The sequence below is a fragment of the Falco cherrug genome, chromosome 15 (assembly GCF_023634085.1).
Source record: "Falco cherrug isolate bFalChe1 chromosome 15, bFalChe1.pri, whole genome shotgun sequence".
In the NCBI taxonomy this organism is placed as follows: Eukaryota; Metazoa; Chordata; class Aves; order Falconiformes; family Falconidae; genus Falco; species Falco cherrug.
In genome coordinates this window covers 12,999,576-13,015,071 of record NC_073711.1, presented here as the reverse complement: position 1 = coordinate 13,015,071, position 15,496 = coordinate 12,999,576, and the positions used below count along the sequence as shown (strand labels likewise).

Genomic DNA, 15,496 nt, shown 5'->3' with positions numbered 1-15,496 from the left:
GCATGCTTTCTGGGCATTTGGGTCTGCTCTTGGGTGCATTTTTTCTTTCTGGAGGATGCTGTTTCAAGGTCTACGTTTCTAGTATCAGCTGATCTCAGGGAATACTGGTTAGTGCTTTGTCTTCCCATGAGTAAAAGCTGATTTGCTCTTGTTCCTGTCTGTCCTCCCTTCTCAGGAGGCTTCTACATGCTTTCAATTTAGGGGGTTTGTAATATAACAAACAAGCCAGGGCAGTGATAATTTCAATTTAACCATGTTCTGCAGCTTTTCTAGCAGCCTGTTTAGATGCTTCCAGAAAGTGAGGCCTTTCCCTTTAGAGAAATTTCTGAGTGGGTATTAGGATTTCAAAGTACAAGACCAGAATCCTGTCCGGGGTAAGCAGGCATAGCTCCACTAATTTCTAATGGATCTCTGTTGACTTGCACCAGCTGAACATCTGGTCTGCAGTTCACAGAACCGAAGCCATTAACCCCCTCCCCTGGCAGACACGTTGCCGTGAGCATTCTGCATCTGAAAATGCAAACGCCTCGGGCTACAGTGAAGCTGAATCCTTTTTCTGAAGCCATGTTTGCTTTGTGTTTCTGTTAATCATTATTTTGTGGGGAGAGACTCGTTGCTGCATTTTTATGCATTGGGGGTGTTGCCCTTTTAAAGAGAAGCTGCTCTGAGAGAGTTAATTTCAACCTGGTTTCAGCTGGAATGAAGAACTGGTTCCTCTATCCCTGCTTTCTATTCTCTTGTTGGCCTACTTCCCTCTGCTTGCATTTTGCATTCCTAATGCCATGAATAAATCAGGACCCAAGGATTTAGAAGGTGGTACAGCTGTAGCCACTCAGAAAATTGAACCTCTGAGACTTGTACTGCAGCTCTAACAACTGCCAATATGTGTGCTCCTGAACACTTCTAATAACGTTTAACTGGTACCAAAACAAAATTCACTTTGCCCTTTTTATATAATGTTTCAGTTGGGGTTTTTTGCCTCTACCCAGCATCTCCTCCCTTGGCTCTCTTCGTCTTTTAGTTAAAACTTGGTTATAAGCGCTTTAGGGCAGGGCAATTGCCTCCTGGCTGCTGTGACAAAATGGTTTATCGCAGATCTTTGCACAGAGGAAAAAATAAGGGAAACAGAGGAATCTGACCTGGCTAAAAGTACATCACAGAATCACAGTACAGTGAAACTCCTGCCTAATTGTAGTCCTAGATCCTCTGATAACTTATCATTAATAATACACACTGGACTGCTTTAATTTGTAGTGCTGTGGCTCCTGAGAGTGTGCGAGGGAGTTCTTTATGTGCTCTTTAGTCAGAGCATACATCCAGTCTGGGTGAAGAACAACAGGCGTAGGTAGCAAGCTTGCTCTGGAGGGTGAATATCTTGAAAGAACCGAGTCTCCAAGTATTTTCTTCTAGGAAACATTTATGTTGCACCAATGGCTTTCCCTCGTTATGGCTCTGCTTTTTAGAATAAAAATAATTATTTTGGTCTGAAGCTGGTTTGATTTGATTTCACCAAACTTTGCTTTTGACTAAGAAGGTCTTTTATGACCACCTTCATGTATGGTGTAGTTTTTGGCACAGGATCCCTGAGAACTGTATCTAGCTATTAGACCTGCCCAAGTAACTGCCAAGTAATTATAGTTGGCAAGGGAGGTACTGAAGTACAGAAATAATGTTGGGTAAAGTGCACATCTTGTGATGCTGCTTCATTTCTCTGCTTGGCTTCCTGTCTTGTAGGACTAAAAAGTCTGCACAGCAAAGGGTAAGATTAAAAGGAGCCTTAATTATTTTGGCATCTAATTTCCATTTTCAAGTTCACTTACAGTCTTGCACAAACGTAGAAACTGAAACAGTTGGTCTTCAGAAAAAGCTGCACGTACCTTACACAGGTTCTAAATACTATATTAAGCTTGACAGTTTTTAGAAATATGTATGCTCAGATGTGATCCCATTCTGTAGCTTGATGAGTGAACATGCATCAGACAAGCTTTGGTACCTGCCAGAAATATGACACAAAATGGACTGTTCCAGTACAGGCTTGGTGATGGGATATTAAGTCACTGTGATGTGGCTGAGATTCCAAGCCTCAGGCACTGGGGTTAGGTACAGAATGCAAGATGCATTTGAAAATTGTATTTTCTGCCTAAATCAGTTGGGGTCTTCCTTTAAAGAATTCATTGATAAGCTTCTTGTAAATATGCATATTTTTATATGTAGCTGTGTCCCCATCCAATTTGACTCGCTCTGCTCCAGTGTCGGGGCTGCCTGTAAGCCCTGAGTGTGATTTCTGTGGGAAGTGGCTGCTCTCTCCAGGCTTGCTCCCAACTCTCTCTCCAGTCTCTAGGCCTGTAACAGCCCCATCGTGGTTTGTTGTACACGGATCGCTAAGCAGTTTCTTTTCTCCTAGGGCACCTCTGTTCTATGTGGAAGTGAATCTTCGGCAGCTCCTGTGTGATTGCTTTCCTGCTCCTTTGTGTGCATGGCCCAGCAAATAAGGAGGGGGGTGGAAAGCACATTGTAAATGTGTTGACAGCATTTTAAGAACAAAACAGCTCCTGAAAACTGCCTGTCTGCCTTCTCCTTCTGTCCTGCATTTTTCTTTGCTTTCTTTTCTACCACGTTCTCCTTTTTTTTTCTTTTCCTTTTTTCATCTCTCCCCTAAATTTTCTACACTCTTTTGACACCCACCTCTCATTCTTTTGGTGCTCGTTGCTCTAAAAAGATTTCCCCTCTCCCCTCTAGTCCTTTTCATTTCTCTCTCAGGGGAGACAGTTTCAACCCCTATGCAGGAACAAATGAAAAGGGGGATTTATTCTGTTTCTGAGTGCGTGTCAGCTGCCTGCTTGTATCAGTTCTCTACCCATTCTTCTCTCTCACCCCAGGTACTGAGCTTTTAGAAAGCATCCCACTGTTTTTCTAAATGCTTTTAGCAGGATAGAATCTGTGCTTGGAAGGGGTTTTGTGCTTATTGATGCTGGCGAAGGAGGTATGGTTATTTATTTGACATCAGCTATTTAAACAAAAAAAGAACAGGGTGGTACAATATCTGGGCAACTATTCTTAGATTCTTCTCAAGCTGAATTTAGAGCCCCTAATTCTGGTTTTGTTCCTTTTTGCTGAAAGGAGGCTCTCTGTGCTCTGCTCACAAGCATGCTTGCCTATCTAATGTACTGGAATTGATGGGCAGGTCTGTCCCTTTGTGCAAGATCTGTTCCTTCTGGCTTTGCCTTGGCAGGCAGGCACAGCATAACCACTGAGATCAATGATCCTGCACCAAAACCGGATTACTGCCATTTTGAGATGGACGGCTGTGCGAGAACTATTTTGTCTGCTACTTCAGTTAGGAGGAGACCCAGATGAGGGAGCTCTGTGTCTCAGGAAAACAGGCTTTTGGGGAGAAAAAGGATTTCTTCAAGCCATGAGGGACCTTGTCTTGGCTCACAAGCCTTTCACCAAACCCTTCTTCAGCAGCTGGCTCCACAAGGACACTGTCAGTGTATGGCTCTATGGAAAGTGCTCTTTTTTTTGTCTCTTCCTGTGTTATTCTTTCAGCAAGGATGCACTTTCATATATATTCTCAGTCAATGTTTAGCTCTGATCTTTGCTCTAGATGTTTAAGGTTTGCAGGCTGTTAGGATATCAATGACTTCTTGCCACATGTGGGAACTTCACAGCCTCCAACTGCTGCTCCGGCACTAGTTTGGGAATTAAGCTTGCCAGGCTCCACCAGCTGCTTCTCTGCTTGAAATGCTATGTGCATTCCTCATCAGACGTTGCTTGACAAAATGCTGCAGCACTTTGTGCAAGGCAAAGATCAGTCGAATACAGGTGTATGAACATGCTCTAACCCACTGCCTGCCTTGCTGCTGCTGCTGCGTTGTGCTCCCTGAAGCCTTCCTTCACTTTGCATGCTCTGTGTGTGTTCTTGGTAGTGGTCTCTGTGAGGAGTTTCTGAGAATTTATTCCATGGTGGTAAATTGTGGTCTTCCTTGCACAATCTATGTTCTAGGTTCCTAGGTAAAGCATCACTCTCTAAAATACTTTAATTGGGATAAATTGACAAATTGGAGCTTTACTCAGGAGGGTCTGGCGAAGTTTCTAAAGGATGGTATCAGCACTTCCTCTTCTGCACAGAAGGGAAGATGATCCTCCTCTTTCAGGAGATGTGAGATTTCAAGGGAGGGAAGTTGCAGTGTTTGAAGAAGAGAGAGAGCGCGTGTTCTGGGAAACAGTTCTCTGATAAGGGCTATTTTAGAAGGGGAAGTTAGTGGGTGAGAGTTTATGGGAAGCAAAAAAGTAAAATTAAAAGCCTTTAACTGTACTGACACCTGAAATATTGTGTTGAAAATGCAAATGCTAATGTTTTAGTTCATGGTTTTATTAGTTACTAACGCAAGATTCTTAGTGTTACAGATGTTCCAGCTTACGAGTGATTTAGCCAAATTAATATTGACTTTGAATAAAGAGAAAGTAATAGAGACTTTAGGCCAGACAGGCCCTTACTTCTAGCTTTTTAAAAATTTCAAACTGAAGATATTGTTAGTGTATCTCCATATAGCACAGCTTTCACCAGTCATTTTCAGTAAATATGTTTGTATTCAGGGTATTCTGCATTTTTTGATTCTGTATGTTTACTCAGTGTGGCTGATTCTCATTTCACAAGTGTAAGCTGGCATCAGTTTCACTGATTTAAATTGATTTAAACTCCAGTGTTTTAAAGGGAGTGATTCTGGTGTAAATCAGAATCTGATTTCAATTTCATATTCATGCCTTATAAAACCTGGCTTGATGTTTATCTATTGTATGGTTGTATGCTGTATTTAGCATTGTGAATATTGAGATGTCCCTGCTGGGTAGATGGAGATTGTTAGTTTTGCTAATAAGGTACGTATCTGCCATTTAGTAAAACAAAAATATCTGAAATGTTTTGTTAGGGAAAGGCATACGGTAGGTACCACTGTGTCTTACAGAAGATGGGTTCTTGGGTTCCTTAGGAGTTTTTGTGGGGTTTTTTTGGATTAAGTTCTCTTTGGAACTCAAAACACACCAAATTTAGCATCCTGTCTCATAAACCTTCCCATACACTCTAAAAAATCATAGTACTTACATGAAAGGCTGCATTTATGACAAATCTGAGTTTGTCTCCCTGATTTCCTTTGAGTTCTGAAATTCTCAGCTGTTTGTCCTAATTATATCCTCAAAACAGAAGGAATTGGGGCACTTAGGAATATGCTCCCAGCCATGGAAGCAACTCTTTCACCAGAGATTCTGGTTTGTCTCGAAATGTAAGTTAAACTGACACAAGGGATTTTTTTTTCCCTTCTGCATTTTGCTGTCCCTAAACTATCAATAATTTAGGATGCATGTACTGCAAAACACCTTGTTTTTGTAGTTCATGCTGTCTGTAAACATCTCTGTGCTGATGTCTGTCTCGTGTGTATGTGTAACTTGGCTTGATAAGTACTCACTTTGTTTATCCACGTTGTCACGTCCCTTATAGATACTATTGGTGACAGACGGATGCTGCAGTTGAATTTGGTGTTGTCTTTCTGTAGAATGGTGTGTTTGGAGTTGCCTGGAGTTACTTCTAGCACTCTGCTCTTCCCACTGCGGCCCCCCCCGCCCTTAAAGCCAGGACTTATTATTTGTATGTATGTAGGCACAAAAATAGCCCAGCAGAGACTCTGCTCATTTCTGTCTTCCTATTCATATCTATTTTTTTGGGGTCTAAATATGGCTTTTCAGAATTAGCTTTGTTGCATCAGTCCAACTGTTGTGGAAGCAGAAGCTATTGAAGAAGCTTTTAAAGGCAGAAGGTGTGTGGAGTGATGAACACATATTCTGGGGTTCGTACTCAAAGCATTCAGTGTCACTCCTTTTGGAACCATCTATAAGGAGGTTGCTATTTAAAAATCTCCTCCTTTCACTGTAATTACATGAGGTTTCTGTGCATCTTGCCTCACTGTGTGCTGATGGGCTCTGCTCCTGACTCCTGGTTCACCTATCTAGGATGGAAGGAGAGGTTCCTTGGGGTCAGTCACCCACCTGCTGGAGCTTCTAGCTGGTACCACTGAGGAGCACACTGGCTTCTTGAGGACTCTCTCAAATCTATTTTACTGAAGATCAACTGTATTTTGACTGCCGCCTTCAGTTTTAAATTGAAGACCTAGAAAAGCTTTTGATCTGCTCACATCTACCTTCCAAAAATGGTGTGGGATTAGAAAGGTTTGTTCCTAGGGTCTCAAAACTGGCTGAAAGGTAGACTTGGCCTCCCCACCATGCTGGTCACTGCAGCGGGCAGGTGGGCTGGGGACTGCTGCTCTGTGTGACAGCATTTCCTGACAAACATTCCTCCATGCACAGCCTGCGGGAAGCCCCGTGCCACTACGAGTAGTTTGCCCGTGGCTTTTTCCATTGCTGTGAGATGTGTCTTGGCCCAAAATGATTTTCAGAGGTGCAGTGGAATTGTTACATGTCCATCCAGTGGGTCTGCATGAGCCAAGTGAACCTGTGTTTGGAGGTACATCTGACCTACTGCTTGTGAGGAATAGATGTATGAAAATGGGCAACCTTTATAAACAGCAGTGATATTTCTGTAGAACATGACGGCATGAGTAGAAAATTAACATCTGTCTGTCAGCTCTGGGAAAAGGACTAAGGCTCATTAAAGGCTGTTCTGACAAGGACCAGGAAGATCATGTTTCCCAAGGTTTAATTTTCCCAGGGAGAGGCTGAGATCAGATTTGAACCTTCTTTCTGATTGAGTCATTTACCTCTCTCTATTCCTTTTTGTGTAATATGAGAATAACATCGCTGGCATCTTGAGCAGTTTGAAATCCTTGGGTGGAATGATCCAAAGAACTGCAAGCTATTTGGAATGTATGGACCGAAACCCTAACTCCAGGTCTGCTCGTGTCTTCAGCCAAGTCAGCAGCCTCAAATGCTTCTGTTTCTTGTGAGACCCTGACAAGACACCCTGACATTTAAAAAAATCTTGGATCAGGATTTCTCTCTAGCTTGGAGAACCGGCTCTTCCTTTACTTATTTTTCTTTTCTAAGAAAAAGAGTAAGCATACCCAAAATTGATTATCCTATTTTTGTTCCTCAATTTTAACTTTAAAACAGGCTATTTGTAAGTTATTAAACCTTACGCCAGACACCCAAATTGCAGTTAAGAAAGGAGGTGAATGTGTCTGGCTTTTTCCAGTGCACACATGGCCATATCTAACCTAAAATGAGAGCCGACAGTCCTGAAAGGTGGTGGGGAGATGTCGGCCAGCAGCGGGAAGAGTGTCTGTGTCAGGTCTCTGGAAGACGGACCACAGCGCCTTTTGTGCATTTGTATTTCTCCACCACTCCCTTTTCTTCCTCTCCATGTGTATGTTGTCTCCTCCTCCTCCTCCTCTGTGTGTGTGTGTGTGTGTGTGACTTCTCCCTCCCTTCCTCTGGATCAGCCGCTGGCCAAGGAGACCTCTCCAAAGGGCTGGACACTTTGTGGGATTGTCCTTGTTCCTCCTGTATTTGCCGAGTCAAGGGTATCTCTTTGCAGGCTTGGAGAGATGCTGTTACTGCTGGTGATGTGATTGCATAGCAACACAGCAGCGCTGGGCGGTGGAGGAGGAGAGGCAGGGAGTGTGCAGACAGCAGCGCTCAGCCTCAGCATGCATCCCTGTCACAAGGACTCCTTTGCTGATTCACAGAGGCAGCCCCCGTCCCTGCTCCCAAAGCCTGGCAGCCGCTGCCCCCTGCGTCTCAGACCTGGCGGACTCAGAAGGTAGGCCATGACAAAATTTGTTTCCCACTCAGATCCTGGCTGGGCTGGAAAAGGGGGAAATAATGACAGATGGTTAACCTCGGAAATACGCTCTTTGGGCATGTGTGCATGTGCATATCCCTTCACAGCAACAATGTCTGTGTGTGTGCGGGCGAGAAACATGCAGAGAAGAAAAGGGTGTCAGGGGGGCACAGTAGGGGAGAGAGAGGTGCCCAGGACCATTTCCACAAGGGAGAGGCTGTGAACCAGTGAGTGATGCAGATTCCCAAGGCAAACAATAGTAGCCAGCATCCTGATTTCACCAGCTTTGATTCTTCGCACGCTGAAGGCTTATTTACCCTGGCAGTGTGTTCGCCTGAGCTGAAGGACTGCTCCCAGCGGGGCGCGGGGTGGCCTTCTAGCACCCTCCTGGGAGGATCAGACAGCAGGGCAAGGCAGGGACCCAAATATTTCTTGAGTAGTAAGCTGGGATCAGACTCTAGTCCTAGCTCTGCCCTTTTCATTCACTACCTTGCCCACTCCAGCCTTGCTCCTTTATGTGTCTGCCCTCCCCTCCCCCAGCTTCTCCCCGACCCCTTTCACTCATTCCTTCTCCTTCTCCTCTTTCAAGGCCTTACATTGCCGCTGCTGACCTTCCCTTTGCTGTGGGCAGCCCTGACCAGTTGCAGAACCACCTGCAGGAGGCACAGGACCTTTCCTGCTGCCTAGGGCTCAGCACTCTGCCTCCCCCTCCGTGCCAGACAGGGCAGCCTGGGCAGTGGCTCGCTAAGATTTAGTGCCACTTTGCACAAGAGATTATTACCAGTCCCCAGTCCAGCCCCCTCTTCCCTTCAGCCTTCCCCCCAGCACGGCATCACAGGTGTAGAGCTCAACTGGTGGAGTTGCCAGCATCATATTCACGGGGTCTCAATGATGAGATTGCCCCTGTGCAGTGACGGGGGCGTGGAGCAATTAATTTCACACTTTTAAAGGCTGTGCTGTCTGTGGGAGAAACTGTGGTTTGTTTGAGTTTTGGTTTTTAGCATTGAATAAAAGCCTCCAGTCAAATCTACGTCAGTCTGGTCTACCTGTGCCCTAATCCGAGGTCCTTCACACCTTCTCTCCTTCTGCTGCTTACCAGTCTCTTGAGCTCTCGGAGTTCTTGCTTAATTGTTCTCTTTAATGTCTTTTATTGCTCAACCACTGTATCCTACAGCAACACGCTGTGCGAAGTCCCGGCTACAAGGCTCAGTCACACAGGACGGTTTCTGTGTTTCTGGCAGCCGTGTGTAGCACATGTGCCTGCTGTGGCTCTGGTGCCATCTCACACCCTCTCCTGCCAGCTCCCCACCCTGAAAGCTGCTTTCTCTGCTGTGGCAGGAATGGGCCAGGCAGGGCTCTGGTGACAACCAGTGTGTGGTGGCACCCCAGAAAGGGACCAGACTATAGATGTGCAATTTCAAACAGTCTTGTTTTGCAACACTGTGCCCAGGAACGTGGGTGCCTGGAGTGCTAGGATGGAAAGGCATTGGAGTGGGCACTGTGATGCGTTACTGTGTTCAGGTCCTCTTAATTGAAAAAATTAAGATGAGGACCATTTCTCTCTGAAGTAATACCTGAGACAGATCAATTCTACTTGCTAAAATTGGCCAGGACTGCTACAGTGAATGGGGTTGCTCAGGTTGGAGTGACTGCTTTCTAAACTACGTGAGATAGGGAAGGAATGAAACGAATGGGTTCAAACAAAGCCTTGAGTTCTGGAAACATATGGTGAATCCTATTTTGAGAAATACGCATGGAGATACTGCCTCAGCAGCACACCTTGGTTACTGCAAAAATAAGCATTGGGTGCTTGTAGTGGGTGATTCTCTGTTAAGGGGCACGGAGGCACCCGTCTGCTGGCCTGATGGGGAGCCACGAGAGGTGTGCTGCCTTCCAGGAGCTAAGACCCAAGGTATTGCTGAGAGGGTGCCACAACCTGTCCAAAGTGCCAACTATTATCCTCTGGTACTCTTTAACGTGGGCACGAATAACACCACAAGCCAGAATCAAGGAAGACTATAAAGACCTCGGGTGCAGATGAAAAGTTTTGGTGCCCAGCTTGCTCTTCTCTTCCATTTTACCAGTAAGAGGAAAGGGTGCAGCCAGAAATAGGCATATAACACACATCAGCTTCTGGCTTCATGGCTTGTGCTGTTGTAAGAGGTTTTGATATCTACAGGGGGACATTCTTTGGCTATAACCTAATAGGGTGGGATGGCATCCACCTGTCTAGAAGAGGTAAGGGACTCTGGAAGCAGGCTGGCCAGCTTGGTGAGGTGGGCTTTAAACTGAAGGGCTCAGGGGGAGGAGTCCAACGTGGCAATGCTTGTGCCATCACATCCAACTGGGCAATACACCAGCCCAACCAAAGCAATGATATGTGTTCCTTAGATGCCTCCCAAGATGAGTACCAGAAGACCAGCCACCTTAGGAGTGTGTGTCACTATGGTGGACCCTCCTGCACCCCTCCTGGGAAACCTGCATGCTCAATTACATCTCTGAAACCAACACATGCAGTATGGGGAATGAACAGGAAGAATTAGAGATCCATATGTGGTTGCAGGGCCATGATCTCATTGCAATTACAGAGGAGTGGTGGGATAGCTTGTGTGACTGGAATGCTGTCATGGATGGCTACACACTTTTTAGCAAAGCAGGCCAGCAAGGAGAGGCAGTAGAGTTGCTCTTTGTGTGAGGGAACAACTGGAATGTATAGATCTCTCCACAGGGGTGGATGCAGAATGAGCTGAGAGCTTATGGGTAAAGATTAAGGGACAGGACAACACAGGGGACACTGTTGTGGGCATTTGCTACAGGCCACCTGGTCAGGAAGAAGTCAGTGAGGCCTTCTGCAGGCAATTGGAGGTAGCCTTATGATCACAGGCTCTGGTTCTCATGGAGGACGTCAGTCTCCCTGATATCTGCTGGAAGGACAACACAGATAGGCTCATGTAGTCCAGGAGGTTGCTGCAGAGCGCTGATGATAACTTTTTGACCCAGGTGGTGGAGGAGCCAATGAGGCCAGGTGTGCTCTTAGACCTTGTCTTCACAAACGAAGAAGGGCTGGTTCGGGATGTGAAGGCTGGTGGCAGCCTTGGCTGCAGTGACCATGAGATGGTGGCATTCGGGATCCTGCATGGATGAAGCAGGGCAACAAGTAGGATTGCAACCCTGGACTTCAGGACAGCTAACTTTGGCCTCTTCAAGGACCTATTTGGAGGAATCCTATGGGTTAGGACTCTAGAAGGTAGGGGGGTCCAAGAGAGCTGGCTAATATTCAAGCTTTGCTTCCTCCAAGATCGAGGTAGGTGCATCCCCATGAGTAAGGGATCCAACAAAGGGGGTAGGAGGCCTGCATGGATAGGCAAGGAGCTTCTGGCAAACCTCACATAGGAGAAGGAAGTTTATGGGTTGTGGAAAAAGGGACAGGCCACTTAGGACCTTGTCAGAACATGCAGGGAGGTGGTGAGGAAGGCTAAGGTCTGTTTGGAATTAAATCTGTTGAGGGAGGTCAAAGACAACAAGAAGGACTTCTTCAAGTACATCAGCAGGAAAAGGATGACTAGGAAAAATGTGGTCCTACTTCTGAATGAGGTGGGTGCCCTGGTGACGAAGGACACAGAGGAGGTGGAATTACCAAATGTTGTCTTTACTTCAGTCTTCACTGCCAAGGCCAGCCCTCCAGTTTCCCAGACCATGGAGGTAAGAGAGGAAGTCTAGAGAAAGGAAGATTTTCCCTTGGTTGGGGAGGATCATGTTAGAGACCACTTAAGCAAACCTGACACCCACAAATCCATGGGCCCCGATGGCATGCACGCCCGAGAGGTGAGGGAGCTGGCAGATGTTATTGCCAAGGCATTCTCCATCATCTTTGAAAGGTCATGGAGAACAGGAGAGGTGTATGAGGGCTGAAGGAAAGCCAGTGTCATTCCAGTCTCCCAAACGGGCAAGGAGGAGGACCCAGAAAACTACAGGTTGGTCAGCCTCACCTCCGTCCCTGGAAAGGTGATGGAACGGTTCATCCTGGTGGTCATCTTGAAGCACATGGAGGAAAGGAGGGTCGTCAGGAACAGTCAACATGGATTCGCCAAGGGGAAATTATGCCTGACCAACCTGATAGCCTTCTCTGATGGAATGACTGCCTGGGTAGATGAGGAAAGAGTGGTGAATGTTGTCACCTTGACCTCAGCAAGACTTTTGACACTGTCTCCTATAACATCCTTGTATATAAGCTCAGGAAGTGTGGGTTTGATGAGTGGACAGTGAGGTGGGTTGAGAACTGGCTGAGTGGCAGAGCTCAGCGGGTTGTGATCAATGCTGCAGAGTCTGGCTGGAGGCTGTAGCTTGTTGTGTTCCCCAGGGGTCAGCGCTGGGTCCAGTCCTGTTCCATTTATCCACCAATGACTGGGATGAAGGGACAGAGAGCAGCCTCAGCAGGTTTGGTGATGATTCAGGACTGGAAGGAGCAGCTGATGCCCCAGAGGCTGTGCTGCCATTCAGTGAGACCTGGGCAGGCTGGAGGGTTGGGTGAACAGGAACCCAATAAAGTTCCACAAAGGCCAGTGTAGGGTCCTGCCCCTGGGGAGGGACAGACGTAGGCACCAGTACAGGCTGGGGCTGACCTGCTGGGAGGCAGCTCTGCAGAGAAGGACCTAGGAGTTCTGGTTGGCAGCAAGTTGCCCATGGGCCAGCAGTGTGTCCAGGTGGCCAAGAAGGCCAATGGGACCCTGGGGGGCATTAGAAGCATGGCCACCAGGTTGAGGGAGGTGATCCTCCCCCTCTACTCTGCCCTGGTGAGGTTGGATCTAGAGTGCTGCATCCAGTTCTGGGCTCCCCAGTTCAGGAGAGACAGGGAGATACTGGGGAGGGTCCAGTTCAGAGCTACAGAAAGGATGGGGGGACTGGAGCATCTCCCTGATGAGGGAGGGCTGGGAGAGCTGGGCCTCTTCAGCTGGGAGAAGAGAAAACTGAGATGGGGTCTTATCCATGTCTGCAAATACCTTAAGGGTGAGTGTCGAGAGGACAGGGCCAGGCTCCTTTCAGTGGTGCCCAGTGACAGGGCAATGGGCACAAACTGAAACACAAGAAGTTCCTTCTTAACATGAGGAAGAACTTCTTTACCATGAAGATGACAGAGCCCTGGGACAGGCTGCCCAGAGGGGTTGTGCAGTCTTCTTCTCTGGAGATGTTCAAAACCCAGCTGAACATGACTCTGTGCAGCCTGCCCCAGCTGACCCTGCTTTGGTGAGGGGCTGGACTAGGTGATCTCCAGAGGTCCCTTCCAACCCTGACCATTCCATGTGAGGCAAGACCTTCACTTTAGGCTGGATGCCTATGACAAAAGCACAAAAGAAGAACTGCAAGTCTCATGAAACAAGCCATACTGACCAGAAAGAATTCGGTCTTCAAAAAACCTTATTTTCAAAGGTGTATAAAGATGAAACTGAGCTTTTCAGAATCGAGCCAAAATAGTTCTATCTCATTTTCCTTTGCTGTTTCCCTTAGCATAAGAATAAGGTCACTCTGATAAATCTGAAGAAAGGGAAGGAAACGTGGCTTCATGTGGTGTGCAGCCTGCTTATGAAATGCGTGGCCTCAGGAGGCTGGAGCATCCCAGGCTTTGACTGGGACTTTATAGTAAAGACAAACTTGGTGGGGTCACAGTGGAATATTCAGTACAGAGAAACAGATGTTAGTTTGACAATGAGAATGAGAAAAAAGTGTGGAGGAAGCCAAAAGGTAGGGCAGCGTTACCTTGGCTGTTGCGGTGGGGTAGGGGTGCCCCTTCCCACCACGGCTGGTCAGTTCTACCATCTGGCCAAGGGGCATTTTTCACAAGGTGACAAGGCTCCTTTCCTGCCTCTAACGCTTGGAGGAGAAAGACAAGACTCAGGCTTTTTAGTGGGTTTAGACAGGCTGGTTTCAGGGCTACAGAACACGACTGAGTCTCTGAAGAACTGGGCTCAATTTCTATGGTTGGTGGAACCTTTTGGTCATTAGGCAGGTTATTGCTCGCGTGCTGTCCCTTTTGGGAGGCTGGAGGATGTTTGCTCCTTCCCTTGCTCCTTTTGTCTGTGGGGTCCATCAGACTGCAACTTCTCTGTGTCCAGCACAGCAGGGCTGTGTGTTTACAGCTGGGTCCTCAAGGTGCTCAGGTAATTATTCGTAGTACTTGTCTAATTGAAGGGAAAGGAGATGGGAAGAATTCCTAGGCAAACTGAGTTTTGGAGACAGCAGCTTAAAACCCAGCCAGGAGTCTGAAATGGCATGTGAAAGAAATTTTTGTTTCAGTGTTCCTAAATGAATTCCTGGAAGTTATTTTTAAGCAGAGAGAGGAGCAGTTGGTTCTGCACAGCCATGTTGTAGTCATGCACCCACACTCACCTGGTTAGCTGGGGACATCATCGCCCCAGTTTCCTGGTGCAAAACCAACTGGTGAAATTTTTCAGCTTGAGTTTTTGCGTATTCTTTTGCTTGGGAAAGTGGAGAGCAAGTGAGCCAGCAGAACAGGTGTTGCTTCTTTACTGGGACCTGTGGCACCTATTTATCCATTGAATTAAAATAACGTTTTGGTTATGAGCCCAAAGTCTAAGTGATCATTTAAGAATGCAGATCATTAGATGCGGGAGTGCCCCACTTCACACACCCCCCTCAGTGAGAAAGGCATCTTCTGTGCCACTTGCTCACTGGCAGATATAGCAAAAATATTTTTTTCCTTCTTAAGGACAGCGGCTTAATTGAAGGACTCTTCATTCTAATTATTGAAGGGGACACGGTGCTTAGGTGGAGGTGCAGTATGAAGCCTAGCCGCAGCTTTGGCATCTTGGATTTTAGCCCTTGGATGATGGGATTGTAAATGCCCGCTCGTGTGGAAGGTTGCTGATAGTCCTTTTCCCTTTTCCTTGTACACAGGAGCGAGTGAGAACCAGGAGACTGAGGTGACTCTTTTTAAGGAGTGTGTTTGGGTTTCTATTCCTGGTTTGTAAAGAGATGGAGACTAAAGGCCCGTGCTCTAAGAGGGAGTTGTGTTGTTTGTATGCTTGGTCCCAGCAGGACAAAGACTTCTCTTCCTTCTCTCTCACCAAACCTTGACCTAGTGGGTCTTGAGAAGTAGGTCTGCTGGCCCTCGATCTAAGGCTTAAACTATTTACTTACACATGCAGAAAACAATTTTTGCTGGAACAGGATGTGCAATTGCGCTGTCGAGGGAGCCCTGCTGTCTGCCAGCTTGGGAATGCTCCCTTTGTTAGGATCTACATGGGAGCTGAACTTTGAAATATCCACAAACCTCCCACCTTTCCCCTTAAAGGACACTGAGCATGCTGAGCTAAAATGTTATTACTTCTCTTGCGCAGTAAGTTAAACAACAACAAATTCATTAACATTTCCAGCAGCATGGGACATGTTTATATTTCCATTCCCTTCATGGGATAAAGGCTGAACTGCTTTGCCTCAAAATGTTGCCATATTTTGTTCCTTATAGGCAAAAAAGTTGTAGCCCAGAAAGAACATTTTGGAGGAAAATAGTAATTCAAAGCATAAGCCTTGTGATTGAGAGACCTCTTGACCTATATGCTGTATTTGCTGCTGTTATACGTAGTAGAGAGCTGGAAATTCAACATCTGACATTGGTCTCTAGCTTCCTCGGCACGTCCCAAATCCTGGGAATCATGTTTACTGAAGCAGGTCAGCTGCAGTGTGAAT

General features: G+C 46.6%; 1 protein-coding gene across 2 annotated transcripts in view; it reads left to right on the top strand.

Annotated features, from left to right (window-relative positions):
• The first annotated feature begins 6,810 nt into the window (after positions 1 to 6,810).
• The window catches only part of DRP2 (dystrophin related protein 2), a 34,790-nt gene continuing 26,104 nt past the window's right edge, over positions 6,811 to 15,496 (top strand). For both annotated transcript variants that reach the window (XM_055727081.1, XM_027806484.2), the window contains exon 1: positions 6,811 to 7,771. The gene's annotated coding sequence lies outside the window, so the exon portion shown is untranslated. The remainder of the gene's footprint in view (positions 7,772 to 15,496) is intronic.